Consider the following 21,331-nt stretch of genomic DNA (forward strand, 5'->3'; position numbering starts at 1 on the left):
CACAACATCTTCCAATGGTCTCATATGCATCGTTTTTCCACTACATTCTCACACATTTTACTCCAGAACAGACTCAAGTAGATAAAACCTCCCAATCTTTTCTTTTTATTTCTTCTTTCCAGCAGTTCTACTAAGGATGACAGTGGCACATTATCAGACTACTCACTTCCTTATGCTATTAGCCACATACCACTATTGCTCACCAGTCTGCATGTACTGCAGGTGTTCATCTTTGCCTGATCTACAAAGAAAAGCAGAATCATAGATAATCTACCTTTGGCTGAAGAGTAGGAAAATGCTGTTGACTTGAATTTACACACTATTTTTGTAAAAGCCTCAGAAATGGGATATGACCTTGACCATCGATAAACAGCCAAATCACAGACTTTCATGAAGTCTACAGAGCAACTTATACCTGTTTCTTTTATTTAAAACTGTTGACTTTCTGTTCATGGTGATTATGGTGATAGGAGCTAGTCAACATCTAGCTGTTATTAAGAGCAGGAAAAATATGTATAAGCATATTTTGAATGGAAATCTGTTTATCCTGAAGACTTGCAGGATTTCACAACGTCTACTCTCTAATTACATGAGACACCTAGAACAAGCTCTACATATCCCAAAGATAAGTGAAAGTCATTTTAGAGAAAAAATTTTTTTTGGTCCAAAAAAATTACTCTTGTAGATTTGCATATGCTTAAAGACATAGTGTACTTAAAAAACGAACAAAAAAATCCATTATTTGATTTTCATCTCTATTCTCAGAATTTGTTTTCCTATCCAGGGATGAAGAAATTTATGGCAAGAAATCTTCAGAAATCCCCACGTGCCTCCTCAGTCATCTTACAGACAGAGAAACCAAATCACCTTTTCTCTCCCTTGCCCCAAATAAAAGAGATGTAAAACAGTAGCAAAAAAATTTTCTCATCTTAATTTTATTATTTTTGTCTTCACTCTTCCATGAAAATCATATTGCCAATACATCTGATAGCAACATGTAAAACACAGCTTTGATATACTTGAAAAAAGGCACTTATAACAAGAAAACATTATGCTCAAGTGCATGGAAAAACTTTTGGAATTTTATCCTGACACTTAAAAAAAATACTCAGCATTCACTCCACCACTGTTATCCTGCCAAGGAACGTGATTTAATGAAATGGTATGTTGTCAACTCACCACAGCATGTGCTATGCCTCATCTATAGGAAATGGTTTGAAGGCATCAGCTTCACGCATGGGTTGCCATAGCTGATACTGGAGTCTGGCCGGCTGCTGGTACAGCTTTCTAATACTAGCCCTAGACATAAAAAGAAGAGAAAGAAATATTTGGGTTTTGGGGTCTTGAGTAAGTTAAACACAGAAACTAAGCTAACCCAGAACATCAATATTTGCACATCACACAACAAAGAAGTTCAAGATTTTTCCTCTGATATTCCCATTCAGGGAAGTATCTGTACAGGCCATTAACATGCTTTCTTACCTGAAAAGAAGAAAGGTTAAAGCCCAAAAATAACACAGAATGAAGTGCTGCTTAAATGGGAAAGAGGTGTCATGGTTATTTTTCACAAAAAATTAGAATAAAAATGGGGAAAAAGAAAAAAAGGAATGGCAAATCCAACAGTCCAGGATTTCATGATCAGGACTATTTTGAGTTACAACACATTGCACTACAAGTCATGAAACTGTCCTTAAGTAATTTGCTTTTGTTTCTATCCTGTCTTTTCAGATCAGATCTTCTGATTTTTCTTTGGAGGAAGGAACATCAGCAACCTTCACTGAAATGATGAGATTTATATACAGTTATCTATTAGTGATACCTGGGGATTACACTGAAATTTGACTTGTAATCACAAGTTGGCAACAGGAATGCTTTATGAAACACTGATATGCCGAGGCATAAGGAAAGGCCTTGGTTTGCTGCTGTCTTTGAAATTGTGATGCTCTTCAAAAACACCACCACAGCAAAACATCTTCAAATGATGAAGCCGCTTGTACTTACGCACAAGCTTAAGAAATAGGGTGAGCAGCAAGTGTAAGAAGCTGTGGAAATAAACAGTAACTAAGAGGAACAATTGCATACCACTCCAGTGTCCAACTACTGAACAAAACCCCAAGCATACAAATAGGTGATGAATGTTAAGCAGAAGGCAGTTGCATTCATCACTGATCATCAGTGAAGTCTGGACAACATTTTCTTAGCATTGTTTTGCAATGTCATCAAATAACTCCAAAGAAAAGTGAACTGTATCTTGGAGGTCATGGAATATAAACAAAAATCTATATGTTAAAACAATTGCTTTATCAGAGAGAGACCACAACACTTTACGTCCAAATTGCAAACTCCCCAGCTCCCTGAATTGTAATCCGCAGTTCCCCAAGTTACCTGATCCACTGCTGTGAAATCCTGCTGAAACAGCTACTGATAGAAATCAGAATTTAGCTCTTCAGAGCCTTCTGCTTTCAGTGTTTATTACAATGCAAAACGTTGGCAGCTGTGCTAGGAGCTGGAAGTACCCTAAATTTTCCATAACCTCACTGTGATGCAAGCAGGAGCCTATAGTCATGAAGTCATGAAGATGTTCTTAATCCTGGACAGGGAAAGAACCTCAGTGTAGAAGTATAACAACTGCTCTTTGTTTTTCTTTTTCTAAAAGAGGCTCTGATTCTGTCCTATTCTCCAGATTACTCCAGAGATAAATGAAAGTTAATGACCTTCCCTTCCCTTGACGTGAAGGTGAGAAGAATCCACTGCCACCAGTATGTTCACGTGCAAAATTAAAAATAAATCAATCAATCACTGTTTAATGAATAAACAAAACAGACTAAGAAGTATTTGGAGTTGAGCTTCCTGACCTTCTATATTAAGAACATTAAGAACAGGCCAAAAGTGCCCTTCACGCTGGCTAACAAAACCAGGTGCATCAGGCTAAAAGGGAAATACAACAACTCAGCTTAAGGACAACTGTTCAAATTCTGCAGACTGTGGGTCGTGAAATCCTGTACCACCCTCAGTCTTGCTTTGGATCTATCCTTGCATCTCGCTATCACTGAGAAAGAGAAAAGAAAACCAATCTCTACTACCTCACATTTCACACCAACAAAGTTGCACATTGATTTCAGTTTTAGACCAATGCCGTTACTTGAATACAAAAGCTTATTTGTTTCTCTGAAAGACATGTTCCTATGTCTGTCTACACAGATGGTGCTGCAAGAAAGAAGCTCACAGCAAAAGCAACATTTCTCCTCCTAGCTGCTGCCCTTCATTAGGGTTAATTTTTCTTGCAGGTGGTCCCATTCAAACCACTGTCTCATAGAATCAGTGACAAGGCAGCAGAACAGTAATGTTGGAAGCAAAGCTGTTCAGTATTGGGGTCCAGAGAAGTCTGATGGCAAAACAGAGCAGCAGCTATGGTAGCATTGCAATTATTAGGCCTTCAGGTTCTAATTTCTAGTAGTGGTGTTATAAATTCAAGATGGAATGGGAGGGTCCATGGACATAAGATTGCTCACCATAAGCAAACAAAAACAAAAATCAATAACACACACGACAGTCTTAGCTTTGTTTTAAAGGCTTATCAACATACTGATAATATTTTTGTTACTCGAGAATTATCCCAAGAATTGACCCAGTTTATAGTGCATGAGAGTTTAAGAGACACCAAATTTTAAAGCTGGGGATGTAAGTGCTGTTCTTCTACTTTCCAAGCCTTAATACAGATATGCTATCTTAAAGAGCAATAACAATATCCCATTACTTTCAGCCTGCTTCACCTCCTCCTTCCTGCATGAGTTGTGCAACTGACCACAAACTGTGGGAGAGCTTTGTGACATTTCCAAATACAATGCTAGAGATGGCTGTCTCTTTGTTTTCTAAAGTCAGATTTCATACTGTAACACTTCTGGAAGATTTTTTGCCTTATAACAACTGATTAATTACTATTAAGTCCCTAAATTGCTATAAACATGCCAATGACTGACAACAACAAAATAATCATAATAATTAAAAACAATCATCATTAAAAACAACAAAAACCCACACATCCAAAATCTGCTCACAAAAAGCTCCCTCAGTGCACACATTTCCAACAACAGAAGAACATTTGCTAGCACCAAGCAGGCAGACAGGCAACTGAAATCAACCAGTTTTTCATGTCAAGTGATTTTTGCCCTTACCCCATTTAGAAACACATTTGTAATCCTAATACTGCTCAATACAGTAACTATTACACCAGGACTGATTAATTCTGCATGCTCTGGAGCAGTAGGATGGAGCACTGTGTGAGCATGCAGCTCACTGAGGGTCAGGAGAAGGAATACGGTTTAATGGCTGAGGTCAAATCACCTTTGTGATCCACATCTGCTCCTCCCAGGAGAAAGCCATTAGTTCAGCCAGTTGAAAGGTATTTTCTTGCCACCTTTCCTAGCATCAAGACAGAGAGCACTCAGCAGGAGTATGTGGAAGAAAACACTGCTCTGGAGCATTCCTAACTGGTGTCTACAGAGCAGCATTCTGAAATAGGGTTAAAGACCTGAGGTTTGGAGAACCTCCCCAAGGCACAAAAACCAAAGCAAGCTTACACGTGGGCAAAGATAACAGCCCTGTGCAGAAGCAAGGCCATCTCATTCCATCTCAACCTTTCTCTTTTTCTGAAGCTGGCCTTACATTCTCTGTGTCCTACAACAACCTGACTCCAAGCATTTACATTTTTCTCTTTAAAAAAACTCCACTCTATGCCATTATTCTTTTCCCCTTCTCCCCCCCATAATCTGTATTTTCAAGGACTGTTGGTTTGTCTTTAAACAGATCTCTGGCAAAACTCACACAGAACACATCACAGGAGGGAAAGGCTGCAGTAAATATACCATGCAGCTATGCAGCAAAAGGAGCCCATGTAAAGAGCCGAAAGCCATTAAAGACACAAACACCACAGAACATGCCCAGCGTGGGTCACTGGGAGCACAACAATGCTAACACTTCATTAGGCAAATAGCATTTGTTTTATTTCTTTTTAGGCCCCTCTGCAGAAGAAAAACTACCGATGTTTCTTCTCACAGCAAGAGCTTTTCTGCCAAAATATCTCCCTGCAAAGCAGCACCAATTTCACTGCAGTATTCAGCAAGTGTTGAGCTCTTTTGCAGAGCAGCTGCCCTGCAGCATGCTGTAAACACCTCTCCCAAAGCTCCCATGGCGCCATCAGATGCAGTCAGCTTTTCCATTCACTTACGCTGGGGCAGTCACGCAGAAGACCAATGGTTACCTTGGACAACTACTTGCTTACAGGATACCCCCACACTCAGCACAGCTTTTCAGATCCTTCTGCCCACCAGCACCTTTTTCCCTTTCTCTCTCCATTCAGCCACTTTCCTGAAGGCCAAGATTATATCATAAAAACCATAGAATCATTAAGGTTGGAAAAGACCTCTCAGATTATCATGCTCAACTACTGACCTATCCCCACCATGCCCACTAACCCATGCCCTCCAATTTTCCATTTGCTTAGCATCACCTTCTCTTCTGCTTTCACTGATTCTCATTTTATATGGCTCTGCATGGACAATACAACTCCCATAATGTACTCTTTGCTGCTGAACTGTGCACCTCCCAAAGCCCCCAGGCAGTGAGGAGGCTGAGCAAACCACAACTGTTTACATGAGCCAGCTGGCAAAGCACTGTCACCCCATCCATGATGTGCACTGCTCTCACAACCACCGAAACAGCCAAACACACACTTATACAGACCCAACCACAGGAACACGATGGTTCTCAGCCACAATATGTAGGGCTGCAGCCATCCCACTCCAGTTCGCCATTTGCTCCATTAACCTGCCTTCTGCTCCCCCATTCTTAAAGCAATCCATCCATCAATCCACGCTCAGCATCCATCACCCCACCCCACAAGAGCAGGTCAGTCTTTGACCACCAGTGTCAGGTGCCTACCATTCCGTGCTGCCTCTGTCCTCCTTGTCCAGCCACCTTCCCCCGGCTGCACTTCAGGTGGTGTTGTTAAGCCACATTCCAAATGGTGCCAAGGAAGAGATGAGCTTCTTTTGAAAAATATAAAGAAAAATAAAATAAAAAGGTGGGCAGCTGGATCCAACGTTCTCCTTTAAGGAATTACATAAAAGGGAATGGAGGAGAAAAAGAAAACGGGGAGGCAAAATGTCTGAAGATAGTGGAATAAAAGAGGAGGTTGGTTGCTGAATCACGCTCTGTCACTGCCTGGGAACCATTGTGCAGCTGATGCCGGCTGTACCATTGTGGAAGGACCAGAGGAGACAGGCGGAGCGATGGGGAATAGGGCTGCCATGGCAACGGGCAGGAGCGCACATGACGTCAAAGCGCAGAGGTCTGCAGGGGGGGGGCAGAGGGGGAGCAGGGAGAAATGGGATCTGCAGACACAGCTCCGGTACCTCACGGTGAACCGGGACAGAGTGGACTGCAGGGGGAGGCTGCAGCACCGGTCAGTGCAGAAAGGAGCGATAATAGCAGTATTGCTCAGTGCAGATGTGCTCTGTTGTTTGCATCAGCTGCTGTACACACAGGGATAGATGTCCATCACACTCCAAAAAAAAACAACAGAATATCTGAAATTAATTTATGTTTTGTGCTCTACGAGGGAAAGAAATCACAACAAATATCCACAGCCACTAATGCAGCCATCCATGCTGCTATTGCCTGATGCAGGTAGCAATGCAGCTTCTAAAAACAGAATCCCTTGAAACCCCAAGGAATAGCCACAGATCTGTCCCTTCCTACTGGTGTGCTCCACATCTCCAGACCTACAACATGCCACTTCTTGTGGGTCCAATGATTCGTAGTACCACCATGCTTTGAGCTATCAGCAGGACTGGTGATGACTACAGACCTCCTCAGGTTAGCAGCTAGGAAGAGTACATTTCTTCTGTGCACATCAAACTGCAGGAGATCTCTCTTTTGACATTTAACAGCAAATGAAGTACACTGGTAACGCTCACTGCACTGGACCAGGCTTGAACAAAATATAGGGTAGGATAAGAGCAAGTCAGAAATATTATCATACAATGTCCTGAGTTGGAAGGAGCCCATAAGGATCACTGAGTCCAACTCCTAGCTCCACAAAGAACCGCCCAAAATCAGACCCCATGCCTGAGAGCATTGTCCAAATGCTCCGTGAACTCCATCAACCTGGGGCTGTGACCACTACCCCAGGGAGTCTGTCCCATGCCCACAACTCTCTGCCAAGTATCTGTTCCTAGCCCTCAACCTGACCCTTCCCAACACAGCTCCATGCCGTTCCCTCGGGCCCTGTTGCTGTCACTGAAGAGCAGAGATCAGTGTTGCTCCCCTACTCTCTGTGAGGAGCTGTAGGCTGGCACAAGGCCTCCCCTCTACTCATCTGCTCCGTCCCTGAGCAAACCCAGGGACCTCAGTCACACATCTTACCTTCTAGACCTTTCATTACTTTCGTAGAACTCCGTTAGATACTCTTGGGAGGAATGGGAAAATTCTATTCTGCTGTAATACTCATCTTCTTAGAAACAAAATTTCATTCAGTGTATCAATCATATGGGACAAGTACAGCTCCAAGAACCCAATGCAGTCTTCCTGTCAGCAGTCCAAATACTCCACAGGTTTTATCATAGCCAGGGCCAAATATAGGCCTGCATGACCCAGAACCGTAACAGACATTGAGTTCAGGCCAGGTAAGAGGACTTCAGACAGGTTAAAGTGCCTTCTGCAAGCCATACAATGCAATTAATGAACATTTCCACATGTTTAACATAACTATGGGTGAAATCAAGTCACCAGCTGTGCTGAGTCCATGAAAAGTGGTGAGGCATTGGAACAAGCTGCCCAAGGAAGGACCATCCCTGGAAGTGTTTAAGAACCACGGAGATATGGCACTGAGGGACATGGTTAGTGGGCATGGTGGAGATGGGTTGTTGGATGATCTTAGTGGTCCTTTCCAATCTTCATGATTCTGTGATTCTCAGGAAAGGTTAGAGTAGAAAAAGGTATGGCTTAACAATAATCACTTCACTCAGGTTTGTGTTGTTTAGAGAAGGAGGAAAGCTACAAAGGTCCCTGTGAGCTGATTAAATGAGTTTCAGTGAAGTTCCTGTGCCTCCTTTTCTGATTTAAAAGGCTCAGGAGACTCAGCCTTTTGTAATACAGAAGTTCCTCTTATTTGTGAATTCATTTGAAGCAAAACAAGTGCACTGAATGTGTAACCCAAGAGATGGACACTATACAGGATCTCTGTGGTCCGTCATCATTAGAGAGACTGAAAGCACAGAGGAGGGGAGAACAACATTTGCTTCAATTCAGACCTGTGTTTAAGGGGAAAAAAAATGGAGAGAACTCAACATACGAAATAACTCCACTAAGCTGAGATTCTGGTTCACTTGCACGTGAAAGTCACTGCAAAATCACATGGCTTCATGCACTAGGTTGTAAACAGGGGGTGGTGTTCCAAAGCTGTTAGACTCAAGATATCGACCTTTTTTTGTGTGCAGCTGTGAGCTGTCTGCAGTGTGACTCCATTGCACAGAACTTCTCAGCCAGTTTTAGTAAAATGCAAGACTTTCAAATTCCTTCATTGATTTCATTTTATCTCGTTCTGTAGAATAATTACTGATGAAGGATGGTCTGGACTTAATCTCAGCCAAAAGAAAGAATCATCTTTGATTTTGTGCTTATCATCATCAAAATGCCTTTAAAAGCTATTGCCTTTTCCTCATGACCATTACATAAGCAGCTAAGAGAGTAACTGGGAACAGACAGAAATATGGCTGATAGACAAGTCCACTTTAAGGAAATTATTACTTTACAAGTTGAAAAATGGCTTCTGTGTGATAAAGGAAGAAACTGAAAACACTGTTCAGAAGAGCTACTTACTATCTATGTATTTCTAAATCAATATCTTATATAGCGTAAAAAAAATCTGTACTACATCTTACATTAAGCAGCAAGACGACAGTACTTAACATGAGAGAAATAAGCAAATGAATACATAAATGAGAAGGATTCCAACGTGTTCACATTCACTGCAATTAGAAAAAAAGTTCTGACCTGAAGCCAACAAATACCACTAGAGGGGTGCAGGCATGCATTACTGGGCAGTGAAACACAAAGAAATTGCACTGTTAAGTACTGCATATAACAAAAGGAAAGATCAACGAATAACTTAGAGCATACATGCACTGGAGAAACAGGAGCTTCTTAAAGGGCACGACAGTGCTACTTGTAAATTCAATTGCTGCATTTTTAGGGAAAATTATTTTAGCAGTGATTTATCTACATAGATACCAAGAAAAGTACTTCAGCATATCATAGCACTACTGTTTTTGAGACAAGCACTCACCTTCATTATTCAGTCCACTGTCAAGGGCTGTATGACCTCTAAAATTATAGCAGGTGAACCTACACCAAAAAGAACTAATATAGTTTTAAACTCATTGTGGGTGTTTTTAGTATCCCAGCAACATAAAGCATTAGAATAGAGGAGATTTTGATTGGATATAAGGAAGACATTTTATGTCTTGATGAGGCACTGGCACAGGATCCCCAGAGAGGCTGTGGAAGCCCCATCCCTTCAGACACTCGAAGTCAGGCTGGACAGGTCTCTGATCACCTTGATCTGGCTGTAGGCATCACTGTTCATTTCAAAGGAGTTGGGCTAGGTGGCCTTTAAGGATCCCTTCCGATGCAAATGATTCTATGACGAAATGCTAAAGGTGCCATGAACTGAATGCTTTCTACAAAAAAAGAAGTGGTAATTTTAAATTGCCCTATGAAGGTGAAAACAAAAGCCTACTCACATATCATTTAGTTTTTAAAATTTCCTGCCTACAATGGCTCTTCTGAAGACCACTGTTTAATGCTTGGTTTACCCTGAAGAGCTACGTAAGACACATATCAAGGATTCAGTTTAAATGACTCCAGCACAATGGAGCACTAAACAGAATTTAAACTTCTTCCACGAAGAAGGCAAAACAAATTCACTCCCTTTCCCCTGTGAGCACCAACCCCATACACTACATGAATATACTGTCACCATCTACAACACACCACAACTTCACCTGAAAACCACAACTCACCCACTGATAACTTCTGTGAACATTCCTACATAGCAGTTCAATGTGCCTCAACCTTAAGATTAAATCCAACTCTGACAGATGGCATCCAGCCTGCCTGAAGATATTATTTGTTGTATAAATATCTATATTTTAGTAAGTTGTGTTCCAAGTATACGTTTTGAAAGAATATAGTTTTCTGCCTTGACTTTGATGGACAGTAAATGCCCCAGCAATGTAACATATTCCAGAAGTTAGGATTCGTGAATGTTGAGCCAAGATGTTCTCTGGGCTTTATTCAAAGTTGCTCAGACCTATGGAAATGAGAAAATAAACACCCAGATTTGGTAAGCTGCATTGATCTCAGTGTCCTATTGACAGCTCAACCTTCTCTTCTCCTTGAAAACTTCTAAGTCCTCCCATGTGCGGCCTTTTCTTAAAAGCACCTTTGTTGTTAAATTATTTGCCTGGGAGATGTTTCTTTTATTCAAGTTGCTTCTTGGATGACAGCTCAGGCAACTCATAGATGTTTCTCATGCTTACCACGAGATGTTTTGCATGTACAGATCCCCAGTTTCACGTGTCTTGTGCATGAGCAAGCCTCTGCTCCCATAAGGAAGCCAAAGTGCTCCAATTAAAACTGAGATGATACCATGTCGGAACTGGCAGCACATGGTTTGTTTAATTTAGTGCAATCGGTCCTTGCACTTCATTTCCATAGTCCTCACATTCTCCCAAATGGGAGAAATTCCTTAATTTAAATATTTGTTTATTTAAACAGTTTGAAAAGTGTGGTTCTTCCTAATCTGTGAGCAGAACAACAGTGAGCAAGCATTTCTATATGTTTTAGTTTGTCCTACCCCTGACCAAGTCAGTAGGTCAAGACTTCATTTGAACCAGAGAGATGCAAAGACTATAAAGACAGCCAGCAGGATTCTAGAAAGAGTCTAGAATTGTCAGCAAGTCAAAATGAAATATAACATACAAATTCTCATTTGAGCCTTAGAAAATTCATCCACAGCAAGACGCCAGACACCCAGCACACCATAAGGCATGCATGCTCTCAAAGTAGTAAGAATCCTCTTCACCATAGCCACTTTATGGGCATGATGCCAAAGGAGTGGTTGCAATGCTCTAAAATGCTGGGAGAGGGCCAGAGAGAATGCACTGCATGAGATCTTGGGACGGAGCCTTCCTTTCCCAGATATCATGATCAAGGGGACCTTTGGCTGCCTTGTCCCAGCAGAAGCAGCTTAGGCTCTCCCATTTCACACCATACTGCCCAGCACAGAATCGGAGAGACAGAAGCAGCAACTGGAAAATCATATTTTCCTCTTTCTTGCACAGCTCCAAAGAAAATTCAAGGTCTTTATCCAGATGCATTGCAAGGCAAAACAAACACAACGGTAATTTAATGCCACTCTCTGATGGAGCTTGCTGAGACAAGCAACAGATTCAAGACAAGAGCCTCAGCCTCGTTAATTCCACAAGATACTCTCAGCTGCTTCTATTATGTACATTTGGCAGACCAACATTTTCAAGCACCATATTTTAATATTGATCTGAAATAACAGCTAAGTGAGGATGATGAGCAAACTTGTCAAGCTACACAGGTCCATAAATTCCCCAAAGGTGCAGACTGTGAAATTAGTCTAATTTCAAGCCAGCATCTTTTCATTTCAGAATTGAAATAATAGCTGAGATACAATAGAGCCTGTGTTCTCTGGGCATTCTGATTCTACTAATTGTGATGCTATCTGTGCTTCAAGCTCACCCTGCTCTTCATTGCCTCAGCATGCTTGTCTTTGTGTTTCATTTCATTCTGCCATATTGCAAAGGATGCCATAGAAACAGTAAGAGAGAAAAGGGACACTCATGAAATGAAAATTCTGCCTAAGATAGAGAAAACATAAGGATCCCAATCTGTTTATCTCAGCGAGGAAAAAAAAAGACTGATCACAGTGTCTAAGTACTTACAGTGGAACAATCTATCTGCTCTAGATGCTCTCAGTCAAGGAAATTAGGACAAATCTACATCCAGCGTTTGGAATATGAATCTAGACAAAGTCAGAAAACAAGAACAGCTACAAGCTCTGCAAGTTTTGCCAGAAGTACATGGCAGGCATCAATTTTATCTTGTTCTATTTCTGCAGGTGGGGAAAGCAAGACTGTAACCTACCTGAATAGAAATAAAAGCTGAGAGAACTGCTTATGTTGGCTGAAAACACTTGTAGAGACCAATTTCAAAGATTATTTTTTACAACTATTCAATTTTGCTGGGGAGAGGCTGCAGAATCCTGCTACATTTTCAGTAAAAACCATTCTGTGGCATCTCACACTGCACTGATGCCTATGTTTACTCAAGTGAGTTGAGTCCTCAGTGAGTTCTGATATCAGCTCTACACCAACCAGGTGCCAATTCATTCCCAGTCAGGCTGCAGTGTATGATATGCTCCAATGTATTTCTCATTGCTGTCATACAGATGAGGCAACATTAAAACACAGAGCTCCGACGTGGAAGAAAACACCATTTCTTTCTTTTCATCAACATTTCTAGGTGATGTCTTGGCACGGATTCCTTCCTCCTGGTACTTCGCCTCCCAGAACAAAGTTCTGAGTGCCGTAATCCATATGTTTCAAACTCAAACATCACACTGACGCTTTAATATGGTTCTATACTATTCTGTCATATGGTTATCATTGCACCTGAGGAGCCTAAGGACAAAAGTAAGGTCCTCTGCACTTCACAAATAACAAGTCTTAATAGCATTTACAAACTATTACCTTTGTGTATAATACAATAAATCTTCTCTCGAAGGTAACATAAGAACTCTTCTTGACATTCTACATAGCTCAAAACATAGTTTAGTATAGAAATTATTATCTAGTAAAGTAGAACAGAAATACCATCAATAGATAACATGCCAAGAGGAATATATTTCTGGAGTTCTTTCATTTGTGTGCAGTACACTGTACAAAAGATGTCACCATAGCATTCAAGTATCCAACCAATTATGGTTGACCCACACATTTTGTAAAGATGCTGTGTTGAAAGACAATATGTATTGAGAATATTAATTTAAGCAGTAATGTAATCATTTATAATTAAGACTTTTGAACAGTTTTCACCTTAACATGAAGGAAACAATGTTCTCCTTTTCTAATTGCAAGATTTGCAGGAACAGAACACTTTTTTTTTTCCTTCCTGCAATAAAACAAAGTATTTCAAATACCTATTGAATAGAATTCATGAGAAATTCATCAAAAAGCCTTTGGAAGGCAAAAACGACAGCAGAAAAGTTATCTAAACTGAACAACAGTGATGACTGCACACACTAATTTAATAAATCCTTTTTACACAAAAAAATTATTATTTTTTTAAGACAAGTTCCCCAAATAAAAAACAATTTGAAGAATTTCATTTAGTTAGTAAGAATACTTACTAACTAAACCATGGGGAAAAAGCATTGCTATGTTTTTAATCTTTTTGTAGGTATAGCATTAATTTCTGCAATAAAAAGTTCAGTACTGCTGTAGTTTTGCATTAGTGCAGCTCAAAATCTATATATGTATTTTTCCTGGAGAACAGAAATCTCTTTTGTCCATGTATTTGAACTAAAAGGCCTCAAACAATCGCCTAACCCGCATAGTCACATGGCTTTATGTTGAGATGTTCTCATTAATGCAGAGCACTCCTGAAACAGAGAGGCTTAATGGTTTTGTCATAAAAAAAAGCAAACTGGAAGACCTGGCTTTACTGCCCACAGCAACAAATGGAAACTGCTGCCAGACACAAGCATCTCCTTCAGTTTGTGCTGTTCCCCAGCAGACACTTACAGTAAAGCTTTTGTTTTGAATTGACACTGAAATGATTGATGAAGACATGAGAGAAAAAGAACACAACACTCAACTCTTCCTAAGCTAACCTGGAAAAGAAGACATGCCAGTCCACGGGATTTCTAGATATGCCATAGAGTTTGAGTTCTCTTTCTTCCTCAGACAGTTTCAGACCAGCAGCAGGGATAGGAACAAATTCCAAACTAATTTTAGCTTCTTTTCTATTGCAAAAAAAAAAAGAAAAAAAAAGAAAAGAAAATCACAGAACAGATGGACAAAATGCTGTGCAATGAAACTTTTGCCGAGGACTACTGCACCCTACGGAAAAACTGCCTGAAATATCCACTTAGAAGTTGGCCCAGATCACTTCACTGAGTACAATCTTTATTATGTGTCTTTGAATACTTTTGGGTTCAGTACTAACCTCAATATCCAGGAACTGCACTTGGATGATAGAATCACAGGATGGCTTGAGTTGAAGAGGACCACAATGCTCATCTAGTTTCAACCCCCCTGCTATGTGCAGGGTCGCCAACCAGCAGACCAGGCTGCCCAGAGCCACATCCAGCCTAGCCTTGAATGCCTTCAGGGATGGGGCATTCACAACCTCCTTGGGCAACCTATTCCAGTGTGTCACCACCCTCTGTGTGAAAAACTTCCTTCTGAATGTATGTATCTGCCTTTCAGGCCTGTGGCTCCCTGAATGGAACCCAAATCTCAAAGCTGTGTACCAACGCTTCCTGTACAATTTTGGAGAGGAAATGATGTTCAGCAAAGCCTATGCATAAGCAGGCACGGAGGACAGGAATCAACTATCTACCATTAAGCAAATAGGCATTGTAACAATACGTCTGAATTCCTTACTCTGCCTAGAAAATTGACTCCATGCCTCTCCTCTCATCACTTAGGGTGTCCACAGCTGTGCTTTGCATGGTGAAATAAGGATCGCTGTTAATTTTTGTAGCACCGCTAGAATAAGAGGCAGCACTCAGTCACTTTTCCAGACAGAAGCAGACGAAGAGATGCACTGTGTATAAGTGACTGGAAAAATCCAGAATTGGAAACAAAACCAAGAAAAATAATTCACCTGTGCAATTACTTAAAAGGGCAACAATCAGATTCTGCACTTTGTTCCTAAAACTGCCCAAGCAGGCTGATATCTCTGGGGGCACGCAAGAGAACCCAGGGCAGCACTCTAATCACAGGGCTACTGATGTGGCAGGCACTCATCTTCACATCTTTCTCTCTTCAGTTGCCTTTATAAACAAAGCAAATATAGTTGTGTTCAGGGAGAGACATATGTTGTGAAGGTTTTCAGCTCTCAGCAGTCAGTTCAGTTACAGCTCACTTTTTCTTCGCTTCTGTTTTTCGTTCACTTCCTTCATTTAATTACTTGGGGGTTTTTTTTCCCTAATTGAGAAGGTTTACTTCTTTCAGAAGTATTACTGCAAACGAGTTTGTTTTGCAAATATTATGAAGAAGGAACAAGATTTCAGTACAATGTTTACTGCAAATAGGGAATAACGGAACAGCTCTGCCAGAGGACTTCTTCCTTCAGCCCACTCACAGTAAGCAGTACTCAAGCAGTTTGCCTTAGAGAAACCAAGAGGATGGCTCAAGACTTTCCCAACATAAACCAATCAGTCAGAGCCTTGGACAGCACAACAAACAACAAGCAGCAAGCTTTCACTCCAACGATTAATTTACTATCAACAAAAGACAAATACTGCTTGTAGTATCTCCTTTAAGTCTTGTGCATTTAGCTTAAAGTATTAACAGTCTGATCTGCATTCCTTGAGAGCATTTTAGAAGTTCATCAGAAAAGCTCTGCTTTGACATGACCAGTTAAACGAGCACTATTTCAGACTTGTTAACCCAGTGACTGGAGAGATTTCTCATAAACAAGAGCCCTGTGCAATTCTCCAGCTCTTCCTAGTTCCCAGAAGTGCAATATCTAGCAAGACTGAAATCTCAGTGCCTAAAAGAAAGTTACTTCCTACACCAACTAGAGATGCTATTTCTATTCAGCAGTGCTTGGTGGTTTTGTTTGTTTGTTTTTTTCCCCACTTGTTTTTCTTTTTCCTCCAATACTTACTTACCAGAGGACTGGTCTGTCAGAGCTGGTCCATTTTTGCATCTTCACAGAAGTATGACAGCACAGTCAGGTTCAGTCACTGAATCTTAATACAGCTATGTCTCTGTGTGAAAAGACAATTAGATCTAAACAAACAGAAGAAATAATCATCTATTTATGCTTTCCCAGAAAACTGAGAAATAATGCTATTTCTCTAGAACTCATCTATACAGCAAACATTGTATATATTTTATCATATGCATGCATATCTATATATTTATAGATTAAGCTGCTGCTTTTCTATAAAAAATAGAAGAGCAAGTAAAAAAAAATCTACTTTTATTTAATAATATCATAACCTTTATGGTGAACTTCCATAGAACTGAGGAAACAATTAGAATTTATTTCTCTATATTCAAATTATTTTCAGATCTAAGTCTATCAGTCAGGTAATGTACAGAAGCAACCCCTATAATTCTGTGATTTATTACACAATCTATTTTAACCAGCCTTTAAGAGCAAGTCTTTCTCCCCATATTGCTCAAGTCTCAACATTGGAAAGCACCGCTCAAGTCAAAAGAATAAGGTGGAACAGACTGAAGATATGGCTGTTCCAATATCAGGTTCCAAATTATTGGCGTCTTTGATGAAGACAAAGGAATTGACTTGTCATTATCAAGCCAAATTCATATTCTACATAACTTATTATGTACTTTCTTTAGAGCTTTCCTGATTCCGACATAACACAGAATGAAAATAGGGTTCACTCTTGTTTGGATTTCATTTTTTTCCTATTTCAAGCTTAGTATTGTATAATTTGACTTTCAGTCGCAGAGAGAGAGGAAGACAGAGTCAGCTTCCCATTTTTCCTCAAGTATTTCAGAGTAGCTGTGACTGTATAACAGCCCTGGGGTAGAAGCCCACCATCACCTTATGGTTGCTGACAAAAATATCTAAAATGGGGCACAGAGCAAAGCCAGAAAATATTTGTAGTCCAGTTTACAGCCACAGTGTACTGCAGGTGCAAAGCCTGGCAGCCCAGCGGCCTCTTGCAGTAAAGGTTTATTCAACATTTGTCTGTACACATACACAATGGCCAATGAGATGCATGCAGTCCCTACACGTATGGTTTTCTCCATATTGCCCTCCAACGAGCACATTCTTCCATACTGGAAAGGCAGAAAAATCCCATTCCTCGTATAGCTCAGGAAAACCACAGTTCTGAACTTGTTGGCCAACCCTACACAATCAGTGCATGACACCTACATTAGTACAGTAAAACCACAAACATGCCTATCTTTTGATGGCAACTACACAGACCGCAAGCATGAACTCTTGCTGCCGTTAACCCTCATTGCCCTTCTGAAATCACCTAAGTTAGAGAAGGATTTCGTGAACAGCTGCTGTCACCAGCTCTGTGCTCCCATTTACTTATTATGTAAGGTCTTGAAGCCCATGCGTGTCTTTATATCCCACTGCAAGTCATAAAAGCCTTCCAGTGAGCTCAGTAGCAATGCTCCAAGTCCTCAGGCAGCCATTTGTCATCTCTTAGGCAAACCCATGCCTCATAAAATAAAATTGCTCTCCTCTGACGCTGCATCTTTAGAAACGTGGCAGAGTATTTTCAGCTCGTGAAAGGAGAAGTAACACAAGAGAAACAATGACTACAAAAATGAGGCAAAAAAAATGGAGGGTATGGGAGAGTTAAAGACAGCCAGTAACTACACAAAAACACATTAAAAGGAAAAATCAGTAGTTAAAGACAGATTGTTAAAAAAATAAATGGAAAGGCAGATAGTTCAAAAATTGCCCTTCTTCCAAACAGTAATCGGGTTTTTAGCTGAGCATCCACAGAAGACACAACACTTACTGATATTTATTAAGTTAGCACAAGAGAATCCCAGTTACTCTAACAGCCCATAACTGCAAGAGCACGAAGAACTAAGGCAAAAAGATTACACATGCAAAGTTTGTGAATGTGAGGAAAGCATCTTGGCATCTGTTTTAAAGAATGATCTATAAAAAAAACACAACCATTTTCAGAGGCTGGGGTCTGCATTTCTACATGGAGTGAGGCTGTCTGTTCATTCTGATTACAATCAGTGGAATGAGGTACAGACTGCAAGCAACATTTGCTGGCATTAACACCTGTGTGTACACCAACACAGTCAAAAAAAACCACAACACCCACGGTTTTAATTTATTGAAACCCTTCTCATCCATAAGTAAGGTTGAAATTGCTCAAAACCCTGGTATAAAAGGTGCCAGGGAAGATAGAGCCAGGATTTATTACTCAGCAACCAAAACCAAATACATAGAGAAATTAATATAAAAACATAACCAGTAGCCCTTCCAGTCCCACATGGCCAGCTGGCACTGAATGATAAGTGAAAGCACTGCAAAGTACTTTTTCTCTTGCTTTTATATCACTGCAATTTTTATATGCGGTATATGGCACGTTGCCATTTCCATTTTTGAGTGCAAAAGCCTTGCACAGAGAACAGGGAGTACAGCCAATAGAACCAGATCTACTGAGGACTTCAAATGAAAATTCATTGTTTCACAGGTGAAAAGCAAAGGTATCTTTCTCTTTATTTACTCCTGATGTTCAATATTAATTATTTAATCAAACATGCTAATAGTAGAAGCGTATCCAAAAAGGCATCCATTTGTCAACTCTGCTTAAAACACCCTTTTACCAAAGGGCTTTACAGCTACCTATGTATGAATGGCTGAATCTGCAACAGGTGAAGGCACAGGGCCATCATCCCATCTCAACACCCCTACGTGCCAGGGAAGTTACTGCACTCAGCCCTACCAACCACCTGCAGAACACTGCAGTCTTTATAAGTTCTGACCTACTTGATGGTGCACCAAGCAGAAAAACACAGAAGGTCACTACTCAGCTCTACATCACTTCCATACTGTTTTGGTGAGGTCAGTCTCAAAATAAAAAGATTCAGGTAGAGCTAGATAGGGCACTGAGATAGTATGGTGGGTTGATAGTTAGACTAGACGGTCTTAGTAGACTTTTCCAATCTTAAGGATTCTACGATTTTAAGACAAGTATTTATGCATAAATACCACCAAAGGTAACATTTTTGCCCAAGAAAAATGCATGACATATGCTACATATAGAAAAATGAGACAGTACATATAACTGCTTTAAATGAGTTTAAGATAACCTAGGAAAGATAGAGGACACATTCTGGTAATAAAGAAGTAATTGCTTACCCTTTTCCAAGGATTGGGGCTCACTAAACACTCCCAAGGAAACAATCTCCAAGTAGAGAACTTACCGGCGTGGCAGCCAGCCCTTAAATGAAGTTAGGGACTTCCAATCACGCAGGTGAATTGCTTCCACCTGTGCTCCCAGGGCTGGCTCTGCCTCTTCACCAAGTGCTCAATCACTGGTTCAGGCCCTGACTTAACAGTTCCCATACACCATGTAATTGCAAACAAGCAAGTGCTCAGATGGTACTAAAAATTCACATTTTTACTAATACAGCAAAAAAGGAAGTGAACCAGGTGAACCACTTATCCAAAAAAAAAAAAAAAAAAAAAAAACAACAGCAAAAAGCAGCATTTACAGCAGAGATGCAGGATGATTTTTTAATTCTGTATCTGTTGATATAGGAGTCAAAACATCCCTCGCACATCTTTGTTGTTTGGTCGTTCCTCAAAAAGTAACAACAGAACACAACCACAGAGACCATGACAGCCACAAGGGACGGAAGAGACACTCTCAATACACAAAGCATGGTATCAAAGCATAATTCTTTATGCCAAGGGTCCCTTAAGCCATTTGTAAATGGCAAAGAATATACACACCTGGTCAAATTTCTATACCAAGTATGAAGCCATAAGACCTCAGATTATTCCATTCATCCCACAGCTTTTCCATATCAATAGCTTATTTCTGTCTGCATTACGTACCACACTGTATCTGCGGTGCTTTGTTTTAAACATTTCCTCCTTAAGCATTTCAATTCCTACTAAACAGGACAAATAGGCAGATTACGAGACAGCATCCCTCTTTCAAATCTCCCAGGCTCCCAGACTCATTCTAGAGAAACTGTTAAGCAGGTTAGGAACCTGAAAATACAAGGATAACAGCAACAGAATTAAAATCAATACACCTCACATTAACAGTAATGCTATAATATGTCAGCTTCACAGTATTATGTGAGCATAGCAAAGCATGATTATTAGTGCTGCTGAAATTAATTGTTTCACCGCATCTACCAAAACAAGCAAACAAAACCACCAAACACAACTTCATTTAAAAAGCCAGACTCATATTTATGGGGTTCTGGTGCAGAAGTCCATCTACTTACTGGATTTCCTGTGCCATAGTGTATCAAGCATTAAATATCTCATTTTTCCTAAGGGGTACGTTGGTTACAGAAGTGGTTAATAAAGGTTTTCAGGGTTGTTCCCAGCCACGTTATGATCCCTGGTTTTCAAGCACTCCTCCTGTGTATTTTACAAGACAGCTGCTAAGCACATTCAGTGCCATTAAAATACGAAGGAGTTGTTACAGCTGTAGCAATTGCATGAGGGATATATGCTGTTCTTTGCTTCCAAAGAGGAAATTATGCAAGGACACACATCGTATTATAAAATTAGAATTACTGGATTAATCTGAGCATTAAATCCCTGAATGTCAATCAGATGCTTCCAGAAACCCTCACAACATTAATCCAGGCTGTCTGTTCACTAAATAAGTAGCACCCATGGGGGCTTTGACCCACACACCACAAAAATTGACTGGCGTGACTAATTAAAAAAGCAATAATGACAAAGTGTTAATTCTTCCTTTACAATTTCCTCCATCTGAAAAATCCAAAACATCATGACTGTTCTGATGCTTGATAGGTACAACACTGCATAGCTGCAGGAACTTGACTAAAGCAGCAGCAGAAGAAAGAAAAAAAAAAAAGAAAAAATGAAACCTTATGTTGTGCATGGGGAGATTCAGGTTGGATATTAGGAAAAAAGGCCTTCTCAGAAAGAGTGGTGAGCCATCAGAACAGACTGCCCAGGGAGGTGGTGGCACCACCATCCCTAGGGGTGTTGAAGAACCATGGAGATGTGGCACTGAGGGACATGATTAGCGAGCATGGTGGGGATGGGTTGGAGGTTGGACTAGATGAACTTAAAGGTCTTTCTAATCTTAGTGGCTCTACAGTTCTATTTAATACATACTGGAGGTGGTTTTAAGAAATGAACTCAGATACTCTTCCCTGATTACAGCCCATGGAGACTATTGTTGGCTGTTCACATTTATTCCAGAGGGGCATCACCTTGTTTTGTCTGGCTTTCCTCAGGAGCACAGCTTGAGCACTTCAATGTATGCATG

General features: G+C 40.4%; 1 protein-coding gene across 11 annotated transcripts in view; it reads right to left on the minus strand.

Annotated features, from left to right (window-relative positions):
• MAPK10 (mitogen-activated protein kinase 10) overlaps nt 1–6,283 on the minus strand; it is a 99,444-nt gene extending 93,161 nt beyond the window's left edge. For 10 of the 11 annotated variants that reach the window (XM_025149638.3, XM_046940132.1, NM_001318224.4 and 7 more), the window contains exons 1-2: nt 5,941–6,271; nt 1,180–1,299 (exon numbers count right to left, since the gene is read on the minus strand). The gene's annotated coding sequence lies outside the window, so the exon portion shown is untranslated. Of the gene's footprint in view, nt 1–1,179; nt 1,300–5,940 lie in introns of all 11 variants that reach the window. The other variant, NM_001318225.4, reaches the window with a different exon arrangement.
• Between the last annotated feature and the right edge of the window lie 15,048 nt (nt 6,284–21,331).

Source organism: Gallus gallus, chromosome 4 (assembly GCF_016699485.2).
Source record: "Gallus gallus isolate bGalGal1 chromosome 4, bGalGal1.mat.broiler.GRCg7b, whole genome shotgun sequence".
Lineage (NCBI taxonomy): Eukaryota > Metazoa > Chordata > Aves > Galliformes > Phasianidae > Gallus > Gallus gallus.